Source organism: Nothoprocta perdicaria, unplaced genomic scaffold, assembly GCF_003342845.1.
Source record: "Nothoprocta perdicaria isolate Ctin4 unplaced genomic scaffold, notPer1 scaffold_606, whole genome shotgun sequence".
Lineage (NCBI taxonomy): Eukaryota > Metazoa > Chordata > Aves > Tinamiformes > Tinamidae > Nothoprocta > Nothoprocta perdicaria.
The window spans coordinates 2626-14294 of record NW_020455873.1 but is presented as its reverse complement, the minus strand read 5'-3'; the positions used below and the strand labels follow the sequence as shown (position 1 = coordinate 14294).

Genomic DNA, 11669 nt, shown 5'->3' with positions numbered 1-11669 from the left:
GGAAGGAAGGAAGGAAGGAAGGAAGGAAGGAAGGAAGGAAGGAAGGAAGGAAGGAAGGAAGGAAGGAAGGAAGGAAGGAAGGAAGGAAGGAAGGAGCACGGAAATAGAGAGAGAGGAGTATCAGGATCAGAGCCCACATGTCCTGTTCCCTCTGCCTTTCTGCTGGCAGGCAGTAACCCATTTTCTTAGGCTCTCTCCCCCGGGCCTGGTGCTTTCCTGGTCAATTCTGGCTGTTTCAGCCTGGTGGTGATTCTGGGCAAGGGTTTTTCCCAAGGACTGAGAGCATCTGTGCTGTCGTTGTTGCTTCTGCCTGGTGAACACTGCCACTGAAGGCAGGTTTCCTGTCAGGACAGCACTGGACTCCCAGGGGGACGGAGCTGGGATGGAGAATGAGAGACAGAGAGGCTCTAAAAGCAGCTTCACGGTATGTTCCTTTCTATTTTCCCAGGAAACYTCCCTGCTGTTCTCCTCACAGGTCTAGGAGATTCACAGTACCTCTGTCCTCTGCACAGCACCCTCAGGTGGCCTCTTCTGAATGGGTGAAAACTCTGTGTAGGCAAGAGATCCAGSGAAGTAAAAGAGCACAGGCTTGAAGAGCTGAGAGATGGACAAGGGTGAAAGGAAGGCAGGTAGCAAATGACAGACAAGAAGGGAACATTATGTTGTCCCCCCGGCAGCATTTCTTTGAAGAAGACAGTTCTTGTAGAGGCAAGAGACAAAGAGTATATAGGCACAAGGCTGAAAAATCTGCAAGAAGAGGTGCAATCTGTCACGTTGTGTAATCCACTTGCATGCCAAACAGGATCTCCCTTTGCCAACCAGAGCACGAGCTGAAGCAGCCATGGGGAGTGCTGTGTTTCTCACCTTCTGTCCCTCTTGGACTGTGGAAAGAGACATAGAGAAGAGCAAATATGAATAGATGATCCAGAACACCTTGGCTTTGTCCTAGACTTTTCCTTCACTCTTTCCCTCCTGACATTCACTGTCCTTTTCTTCTGGTGTATCAGTAATTGGTATCCCCTTGTTCCTGACCTGTGCACAGCCACCACTCCCTCATCTTCCCCTCCCGCCATGCAGAATCAGAGGTCAATGGGCTTTCTTTGGAGTGGACCACAGTCAGATGCATGATGTGCTTTGTGTCCTACAACATTTCCCGCATGGCAAGGTTCATGATCACCTCGAGGACATCTAACAGGATTCTGTACTGTGTTTTGTTCCTTTCAAGGCTTCCATTTATAACCCATCATCCTCTACTTCTCCTCAAGGATCACCCAGAAAATCTTAGTTGCCTTGTGATGCTTCCTCAGTGTTTCCTGACCCGCATTTTCCATGCTGGCAGAAGCAATGAAGATCATGTGTCTTTTGTTTCATCTGCCTTGGCCCATTCCTCTAGATGCCAGGCGGTGTCTTTCCCAAGACTTCAGCCATCTGCTCTTCCTCTGCTGCTCTTCTCCCAAGGCTGACCAGCCAACAAGCGACTTCCTTGAGAGCATTTTTACCCCTTTCCACCACTTGCACCTGGGATTAGTCCTGGGAATGTCTATACCACRAGACAAAGACACGGTGCGCATGCCCAGGTTTTTCTTGGTGGAGAACGCTGTATCTCCATCATCACGGAACAGCCTTACTCAGACTTGGTCACCTCCCACAGGTGTCTGCACAACTCTGGGTTTCCTGCACATGAATTTTTAAGTTGTTTTGGGTTTGACGTGGAGGAAGGTCAGCCAACTCTCACTCTCAACCCTTGGTCCGATATCCAGTGAGTTTGTAAGCCAGCAGAGAGCCACAGCTTTGGGGAAAGGCTCCCAAGTCTACTTTGGGTCCATCTTTAAAGACACTCCAAGCAGCTATTACTAGAAATTCCAGCCTAATCTGGCTTCCACATATTGGTCCTACTGCCCCAAGGCACCAGCCAATTTTCAGTCCTGACTGTGGAGGTGACCTGCCTGGGGATGTGCTTAAATCTGTGCCGGGCTTCCATGGGGCTTGGGCTAAGCTGGGATGAGGCTCCATCCAAATCCGTATCCCACCTCTGAGTCCCACTTGGTCCCACACAGCCAAAGAACTCCTGGGTTTCCTCCACCTCCAGGTTTGTGACCTCGGTGAGTCTCTGTCGCAGATGCCTGCATTGTGCTTTGCAAGGTTGTCTGCCGCAACTCCCACAATGTTTGCAAACAGTCCAACAGTAGAAATTACAGAGACAGTCTGCACACCCCCTCCAAGCTGCCGGGCTCTTTATGGTCATGATTTGTGACTTTTGTTTCCCATCAGTGGTTCTGTGCAAAACAAGAAACCCATGGCTCCATGCTGAAGAAGTGGATTGCTCCACAGGAAGAACAGACGGCCTCACTTTGTCCCTGGGCAGGAACAGACAGAAATGGGAAGTGTGCTGAGTAGCAAGATTTTCTTCTTGAACCATGGCTGTTTCACAACTGCAAAAGGAAAGCCTCTTGGATGTGTATTTTGTTTGCCCTTATCTTTACATAGTGTACCTGAGAAGTAGAGCAGGACATGCCTTCATGTCTTGGTTGCCTGAGGAGGAGGAATAAAGCTTGATGCAAGCAAACCATGGCCACCAGCAAGGGGGAGCAGCCTAGATGATTAGATTTTCTCTGCAGAACAGGAAAGGTGAGGGAGTCCGGAGTAGGCAACTGAAGAGCTGGGGCTGTTTCTTCAAGAGCCAACTAAAGGAAACACTCTTTTGGAGAAAAGGCCGGGTGGCTTTTGATTAACCACTCATGTAGAGGTGTCAGGTGAGCAAAGAGCCCCTTGGGGTGAGGGGACAATGTCAGGGGAAATTTTTTGAACCCAGAAGGTAATGACTAACCAGGCACAGGCTGGGAAAGAGCACAGGGGAACCACATTGAAAGCGGAGGACTTTTGGAGTATGCCATAGCGGGACCAGATGCCCCAGTGCTGGGTCCCCCTGCAATTCCCTGAACAATCCCCCACTGCAGGGGAGCTGGATGAGGATATGAGCTGTGAGGGGACATGTGACATGGTCACGGAATGAGGGAGGAGTGCTGATCTTGTCCCAAACTCCATTCAAYAGTTCCAGGTGCCGCCTCGTGGCCAGAATGTTTATTGCACAGACTCAGCAGCGCGTTCCTCCTTCACAGGRCTTATCTGTGGGGCTGCACTCTCCTCCTGGCGGCTGCTGATGTGAACATGCTGTCCAGAGCCTGCCTGCGTCAGGTGTATCTCTTCTCCCATGCCAAGGAGTAAGGTGTTGGGCATGGAGGGACCATATCTGGTTTGGGAACCATGATGGGCAAAGGCACTCTTGCGATAAAGAAAAGAAGAGAGAACAGTGAGAAGCCGTATGCCTGGGATCTGTTCTTGGTCTCAGTGTCAAGGAGGGATGACATTCCTGCCTCTCCCTCATTCTCTCTTCTCCTTGGCATTGCAGCTCTTGGAGGGGGCCGATGGCCACCTGCAAGGGGCTGTTCCTGAGTGGGACTCTTGGAGTCCTCAAAACACCTTCCACACTTAGAAGACAGACAAAATTACCACAGCAGTGAAACACTTATTTTCTAGCACAGTGGATCTCTCTATCATTTCCTCACTTGAATTCTGGGCTGCTCCATGATTTCCTCACTTGAATTCTGCTAATCTCTTGGATCTCCCCAGAGTGGGAAGAGCACCCCAGCATTCAGGCATTCACTCCCATCTCTACCATGTTCCCATCCCCGTTCCCACCCATACTGTCCCAACCAGTCTGCAGAGTGGGCATCATACCCCAGAGATGGCCAGGGCAAGGACATACCCTCCTCCTATCCAGAGCTAGGAATGTTCACCGCTATCCATGTCTCCCAGTGAGACATGTTCCCAGTGAGAAGGATTCTCTCTTCCTGACTTTCCCCACAAAATATTAGCTGGGGTCTCTGTGCTTCCTCATTCCCAGAGAAATGGATTTCAGTTCTAGTTTTTGGGGGCCCTGATCTATCCCTTGATGCAGACTCACCTGTGGGAATCATTTTCAGGAGACTCATACGTGAGTGTGAATTGAGGACATGGCCTATTGGATACAGAGGAAGAGTAAATGGATACATATATGTGAATACAAATGGACATACATATGTGTGTGCACGCACTTGCCACTGCCCACAGACAGCATTGTATCCATGCCATTCTCAGTATTACACACTCAATTCTGCACTTCCTCTACATCCTCCTCCTCCTTTGGTAAGCGGGGACATCTCCTGAGATGGTAAGGAAACATGGAAACACCTGAGAGTCACAGTGTAGATTTAAACAAGCCTGTGTCCCACTCAAGGCCTCTTGAGTTGGGGAACAAGTCTTGAGGTCCTTCTCAGGTCCTGTCTACGGACACTTGGCCTCATAGTCCCACTCCACCTGTGACCAGCAATAGAGGGGAGAACGCAGGCGCTCTGGCTTCCAGTCTCAACCCAGCTCCTCCTACTGTTCTTCCACCTTGGAGGGTCACCAGCATCTCCCTTTCACTTGCAGGGAGRCTGGAGGAGACTCAGAAGATGTTGGTTCTGCTGTTTCTGCTGTGAGAAGCACCGTTGGGGCTGTGGGCTCTGCTGTGAGAAGGGAACTGTCTCCAACACTTCACCATAGTTCTCCACTGGACGCCACCATGCTCACATCTCCTGGGCCCAGTGACTCTGGTCCTGCTGTGGTCTCTCCTCCRGGAATCCCAAAGGAGATTGAAGTTTTCTGATCAAGATAATAAAGCTGATGTTCCTACTAAGGTCTCGGGAGGATGGCTTAGTGGCTAGCTGTAACCACTTGCTCCTGTTGCCGAGGGGAGAAGCAGGATTCCTGGCTTCTCTCTCCMGSYTTGTGGCACTGGRAAGATGCTGGGAATTAACCCAGAGGAGGATGCAGTGGCTGGTGCCTGTGCCAAATCTGGGAAGAGAGGTCAGCATTTTGGGAGCCTGTAGAGCTGGGTTCATGTGCCATCTTTGGGAAGAGAGASGGAACATGAACCTTGGGAGTAGGGAGAGGGTAGGACTCAGCGCTCTCATAGCTGCCCTAGCCCCAGGCTTGACTGCCTGGATGACTTCCATTTGCCTTTGGGATAGGGCAGTCCCAGGGACAGAAGGTCCTTCATGCTCTGGTGCTCCTTGGTTTGTGGCTTGACCAGGATCTCRGCAACCCTCTCCTGCCTACTCTGTAGCACAGTACTACTAAGGTCTATGGCTGTTCGTTGGGAAGACCTTGCTCTGGTGTCACAAAATTCCTCCACAAGCTCAATCTGGGACAACAGAAGTAGGAGAGAAATCATGCCAAGGGGCACCCAGAGGAGGCCTCCTGGAGGAGCCTTGCTGAAGAATGTAGAAGAAAGAAAACAAGCTTGGGGCAAGAGGGAGCGGTGGAGAGAGATTAGGAAGCAGTGATAAGCCAAGGCGGGGACTGGCAGTACCAAGAATCCATGGACCTAGTAGGGATATGAGGGCTTGGCTTAGGTAGGGCTGAGGTGGCAGGATCTGGCAGTACCCTATAAATCCATCGCCAGGCTCAGTAACCTGCACAAACCCCACCTGAAGAACACGGGTACCCCTGTTCAAAGGGAGAGCAATGCAGGAACACATCTGCATTACATTCCTGGCTGGTTGTCTCCTGGTGCTGGGGTGCATCGCGGCRCCTCACCAGGTAAGAGAAGCTTTTGCTTAGGGCATTGCAGAGCCTGTGCAGAGACAAAGGGCAGCAAAGCATGGAGCAGAGGAAAGACTGGAGATGTTATCGGAGGATGGGGACTGTCTCACACAATGTCTAAGCAGTGGGRGATGGGTTCTGAGGGAAACTCTGTCAAGACCTCAGGGGACTGAGTCAAATGTGTCCTTTCAGAATGCTGGCAGCTTTGACCACGCTCGTGCAGACTGTAAGAGCATCAACAGAAATAAGGTGAGTAGCAGTGGGCTCCGTGTGGACATGGCATCCTGTACCTTTGGCTTGARAGGAAAGAGGGTCCTGCAAAAAGAGGAAGTAACAATTTCATGGAGGGGAGGCTGTAAGGGTAGGATGGGACCACTGATGGGAACTTTAGAAGGAACCCGTGGGTGGAGAAAAATGTCACAGATTCACAGCCATCAGGGAGCTGAACAAAAACATCTGCCAAAAGAGATCAAAAAAAGGACTCATGGACCAAGGCCATAGGTATATGGGGAGACTGGAGCTCTGAGTAACTCCTGGCTTTTATATGCCCCTTTGCAAAACAAGCTGCATAGAAAAGGGGAAATTGCAGCTCCCCTGATTTCTAGTAAAGGATGGCATCAGTGTTGGAGCGTGTTTCTCAGGTCCTGTACCAGGACTGTCTGTGAAGTCCCTAGACGCAGAACCACTCCCTGGTCCCAGACCTTGTCCCAGGGTTGACTCACTCCTCTGACAAAGAGTTTGTGCTCCTGACCCAGCAGGATTTTCCCAGCTCATCTTCTGCCCATTGCCTTTCAGGCCTTTTCTGAGCACCTCTGAGAAATGTCTGCTCTAACCTCTCTCCTGCACCCTTTGGAGAGTGGGAAGTTGCAGCTGGCCCTCCTTTACCTTTTGTCTCCTGACTGGACAAACCAGGACCTACCACCACTCCCCAGCTGCCCTGTGTTCCAACCTCCATTGCCTCCAATCCCTTTGTTGGACTTCTCCTTCTTCCTGGATGCGCAAACTGACTCCACTGCTCAGACATGCCCTCCCTGGTGTGGATCAGGGGGGAATTTATCCCTCTCATGGTACTTGGAGCTCCACACTGCATAGCAGAGCCCAGTGGATAGTGGATTATTGCCTCAAGGCATCGTATTGCTGCCCTGAACACCTGTGGCTTTTTTTCTGTTGCTCTTGTTCCTGATTCACTCATTCTAGGTTTATCCAGCATGTGATTTGGATCCATTTAGTGCATTGACCTCCTTTAAGGCAAATGGGGGCAGATCTTCCCCGTCATGTTTAATTCTTGATGGAGGTTTTTGCTCCCAAAGGTCATATTCACCAAGCTTATATTCTTTCCACCAGCAGGATATCTTTAGACTTGATAGCAAAATCTGGAACACTGCCAGTTTCAACAGCAATAAGATAAGTTTAAACTGAGTTTCTTTGATGGTTGATACTAGCCAGAAGAAGTAGTTGCTTAGGCTGTTCCCAAATGCAAAACCAAGCCCAGAAGTGTCCAAGCAGTGAGGAAGAATGCAGCATAGCTGCATCTATTCAGCTTCATAATGTCAGTCTACACAGTTAAAGTCTAAAGTTCTCCATAGAATGATGGGAAGATGCAGATGACTTCGTATTATAGAGTGTGCCATATCTTTCTGGACAAAAATATAACCTTTGGAGAAGTTGTTTTGTGTGGGAAAGGGATGGCATACTTGGACTCAAGGGGACTTGGACCCTTTCTGGGACTCAAGGATAGTCCCAGAAACTGTGAGATACAATGCTTTAAGACAGGGGGCTCTAGAGACTTAAGAGAGGGGGACATGGCTCATGGAAAAGGGATCCAGAAACATGAAAAAGAAAAAAAAAAAAAGACATGTAATTTAATTATCTGAGAACTGGAAATCGATCGGTGACCTGGGTCCCAATGAAGTGGTCTAATAATATCCATGATTTTTCATTTTCTCTGCTCCATGGGCTCAGTGAAGTACATCTTTCCCTTCCCTGAAATGGCTGTTGAGAAACTTAGTTTGTGAGCTCCACAGACCATCTTTCCCTCTACTGGATATCAGCRACTTCCACTCCTCTGGAGTGGCATGGCTAGGGATGCCATTTCTGGCACTAAGAAATAGTTGGGTTTTTTGGAATTCTTTTGGGAAGGGACTCATGTCAGGTCCCAGTCTCAAGGATATTTTGGGGTTTTTTTGGTTTGTTTGGTTGGTTTTGTTTTTTTTTCAACCTTAATGATAGGTCATCCTAATTTTGCCTGAGGCCCCTTCCTCCATCAACCAGAATAACACAACTTTTGTGTCTCGTGAGTTGATCTTTGGCTCCCCTTGGGCCTTTGGGGCTATGGTGACCCACCCCATATTTCCCCAAACTCTTCTTAAAGAGTATTCTCAACAACCTCAAAACTTGCACCTCTCCTTTTTCTCTATTGTCCAGACCCTCTCTGCAAATACTGACCTTTTTAATCGTAGGTATCACAGGATCCCCTAGCAATTTTCCTCTATAGATATACATACTGTGTGCATGGACAAAGGGAAAATGTGGTCAGGAAAAAAGTAGCTATCGAGGCAATGGAGAAATTACCAGGACCCAGGGAAGTTTCACTCAAAGGCTGGAGAAGGAAATGTGAACCACAATTGGATGCTCCCTGGATCATAATTGGATGGCTGTGACTTATCCAAGGGAATAGAGGGAGGAAGGTAGAGATGTCCCTGTCTCTGAATATCCTTCCTGAGAGATCCCAGTCTATGAACACAAGAGAAATCAACTGGAGAGAGATGTTCTGGAGAGCCTCTATGTTGAGTTGAGTATTTTGTTCTCCAGTGAATGTCTTTTATTATTCCTTCTGGAATTAGAAACAGAATCACAGAATGACAGAATGACAGAATCACAGATTGGTTGAGGTTGGAAGGGACCTCTAGAGATCATCTAGTCCAACCCCCTGCTCCAGCAGGGACACCCAGGGCACATGGCACAGGGTGGCATCCAGGCGGGTTTGGAAGATCTCCAGAGAAGGAGACTCCACAGCCTCCCTGGGCAGCCTGTTCCAGGGCTCTGTGACTCTCACAGTAAAGAAGTTCTTCCTCACATGGAGATGGAACTTCCTGTGTTTCAACTTGTACTCATTACCCCCTGTCCTGTCACTGGCCACCACTGAGAAGAGCTTGGCCTTTTCCTCCCTACATTCCCCCTTCATGTACTTATACGTATTAATCAGATCCCCATCTGAATGATGGTTCCCCATCAGAACCATCATGACAAATAACCACATGATATAAAGTCTATCCTCTCTTCCATCTCAGCCTGAACAAGAGTTACCCAGTAGCACTGTCAAATAAACCCACCTTCTCACACACATCTTTGTCTGGTGTTTTCATTCTTTTTGTCTCAGTGGTTATCAAAGTGTTGGCAGGCTGATTCTTAGAAAATAGGACACACTAGATCCATGGAGCTGGAGGTACCACAGCCAAGAGCAAAGCCCTGCAAAATGGGAGCTGCACAGCCATGTGGGAAACTGAGGGAAGGGAATTAAAACACTTGAAGTCATGTCATACACTAGACCAGACACAGGTTTTGTTCTAGAGTTTGGCCATGACCTAGACCCTTCCATCCTGCTCAAAGCGGGCTGAGCTGCCCCCAGCAGTCTCCCTGCTGCAGCAAATGAAGGGGATGTGGCTGGGTAACTTTCCAATCTTTTTTGCAGGACTTCGGCATCCATGACTATCCCTCTCTGGGTGATGAGAGACACCCTGGCAAGCGGGTGAGAATCTGGAGGGCTCTGTGCTTCTCTTTGGTCTCTTTTTGTTGTGCAGTAGCAGTGAACTGACCACCATTAGGTAGTTACTGGGGACAAGAGAGGATTTTTTTTCCCCCACTGGACCTGACCAAATGTCTCTCTCCTCTAAAGGCCTATGTGGACTCCAACACATGCACAAAGGTGCCCTGTGGCCTATCAGGAGAGTTGCCAAATGTCAAAAGTGATTTAGAACCTTGTGACTCAGGTGTGTGCTTCCAGGGCATTTTAAAATCTCTCCCCTTCCTCAAATACCAATCTATCTCATTTGATATGTTCTACTGAGCCCAAAGTTCTTTTTTTTTTTTTTTTTTTAAGTGCTTTATGAGTTCCTTTAGTGATTTGGAATCTTAAGGCTCAAGTCAAAACATCTCATTGTCCCAGGAAACTAGTCTAAAGGAAAAAGCCTAGCAGGGACTTCTCTGATATTCAGAGATTTACCCAGGGAGCATCTGATATCTTTACCACCAGAAAGAGTCTGGCATCCCTACTGACCTCTGGAGTACTTGGAGAAGGGTCCAGGGAGGCMTCACACACAGCATGAGGACACCAAGTTCTGGGCATAGTCAAGTCCTATTTCCATGTTTCACTCCAGACTGGCTCTGTATTATGGTACCTACAATGTAGACATTATGGTTGGACAAATGTCAAGATCCCCGAAGCCCAAAGGAGCACTGAACATTCCTCATTTCCCTTTTCCTTGCAGGACAACAGCTTCATTGGGAATCATGGTGGATCAGACAGCTTTCAGAACAATGGAGGGACTGAAAAGGTGACTGATCAGACAGAATGTAGCTGTGAGGACTCTCTACTCCTTGGTTTGATGGGTGCTTCTTTGCTCTGCTTGATTTCTGCGTTCCTCTTCAGAGAGGTTCTGGGATTTGAATCCACATTCTTCATACTCTTCGTGCTGAGAATATCCTTTGTCCTACCAGGCCCAGAAGTCTGGAAGAGGGAAAGCCAGGGCTTTTCCACCAAGTCCTGGTCAGTGGTGGGGCAGACTGGAGGGGGTGTCTGTCCCTGAGAAATGTTCAAAGAGTAATCAAGCTGTCCTGGGATGCAGCTCATAGGCACAGACCAACCCGGGATCTTGGGAGAAAGATCTCCTCATGGACCCCAGTCTATTCTCTGCTTACAGCAAGGTCCAGCCAAAGCTGGGGATATGATCTGGTGCAGGGAGATCCAGAGACATGAAAAAAAATTAGTTCTAGATGGTGTATCCCAATCCCAGAAATATCAAAAAAGTGAAATAAAAGGCTAAGTTCTAGGGGCTGTGAGGGTATTTGAATGTCAAGATATAGGGCATGGATGAAGATGTAGCAGGTAACAGAAAGGGATTGGGATACCTGTACTGTGCTTGGATCGGGATACCAAACAACTTGTGCTATTGGTTAGCAGTGTCCTGAGCCCACTGGGAACACCTCAGATGAAAGTCAAGGCAATAGATGTCCATTTGGTTTAGGCTGTGGTTTGTGAGTCTGCATAACTAGAATTAGGGCTGTTGGCATAAAATCTTACCACTTGTATCTGCCATGCAAAATTGCTCAAAAAGGCTCAGACATCCAAAATCAATCCACAGACAGCCCCGATTATTTCCACTGAGAAAAAAATGTGGATGGTCTTCATCCCTGGATTATTTTCAGATCTCTTGGGTTACTGTCCCTAGATTATTTTCAATTCCCTGTCGAGAAAGGATTATGGGATTATTGCCCATTTATATTATGAGATAGATAGAATTTGGTTTATGAATTTAGTGCTGTTGCCATTACCAGTTCAATTCATATTTTAGTTTGGGGTTAATCCCAAGTGGTATTTCAAAATTCATCCTAAATGATATTCCAGGAATAATCCTCACTGAGTTTATGGGAATAACCCTAGGATGATTATGGTATTAATCGTCAGTGTCATTATACAACTATTATCATTGGCATAATGGGATTGCTTCCACAAAAATTAAGCAGTGATTCCCCAGAAGGATCGTAGGATTGATCCCCAGATGATTATGGTCTCTCTCTATCTCATGGATACTCTCTGGGCTCTACAACCTAGCGACATGACTGTAGAAGTCATGACCGTAGTCAGTTCCCAGGCTGGACATTTTTGAGCATAGATTTGGCCTTATTACTGTACATGTGACTTTAGCAGGGATATAGAGTGTCCACTCACTCACCATGGGTGAGGGATGACATCAGTTTGTCTTCCTAGGTCAAAGGCAGGTTTGATGGCAGGATCGTGGGAAACAACGCTTTCAATGGCCAAGATG

General features: G+C 48.1%; 1 long non-coding RNA gene across 1 annotated transcript; it reads left to right on the top strand.

Annotated features, from left to right (window-relative positions):
• The first annotated feature begins 4856 nt into the window (after positions 1-4856).
• Positions 4857-10168, top strand: LOC112956204. The gene is made up of 4 exons (XR_003251004.1): positions 4857-4887; positions 5818-5874; positions 9317-9373; positions 10113-10168. It is a non-coding gene; the product is annotated as an uncharacterized LOC112956204 (long non-coding RNA).
• Positions 10169-11669: the final 1501 nt, after the last annotated feature.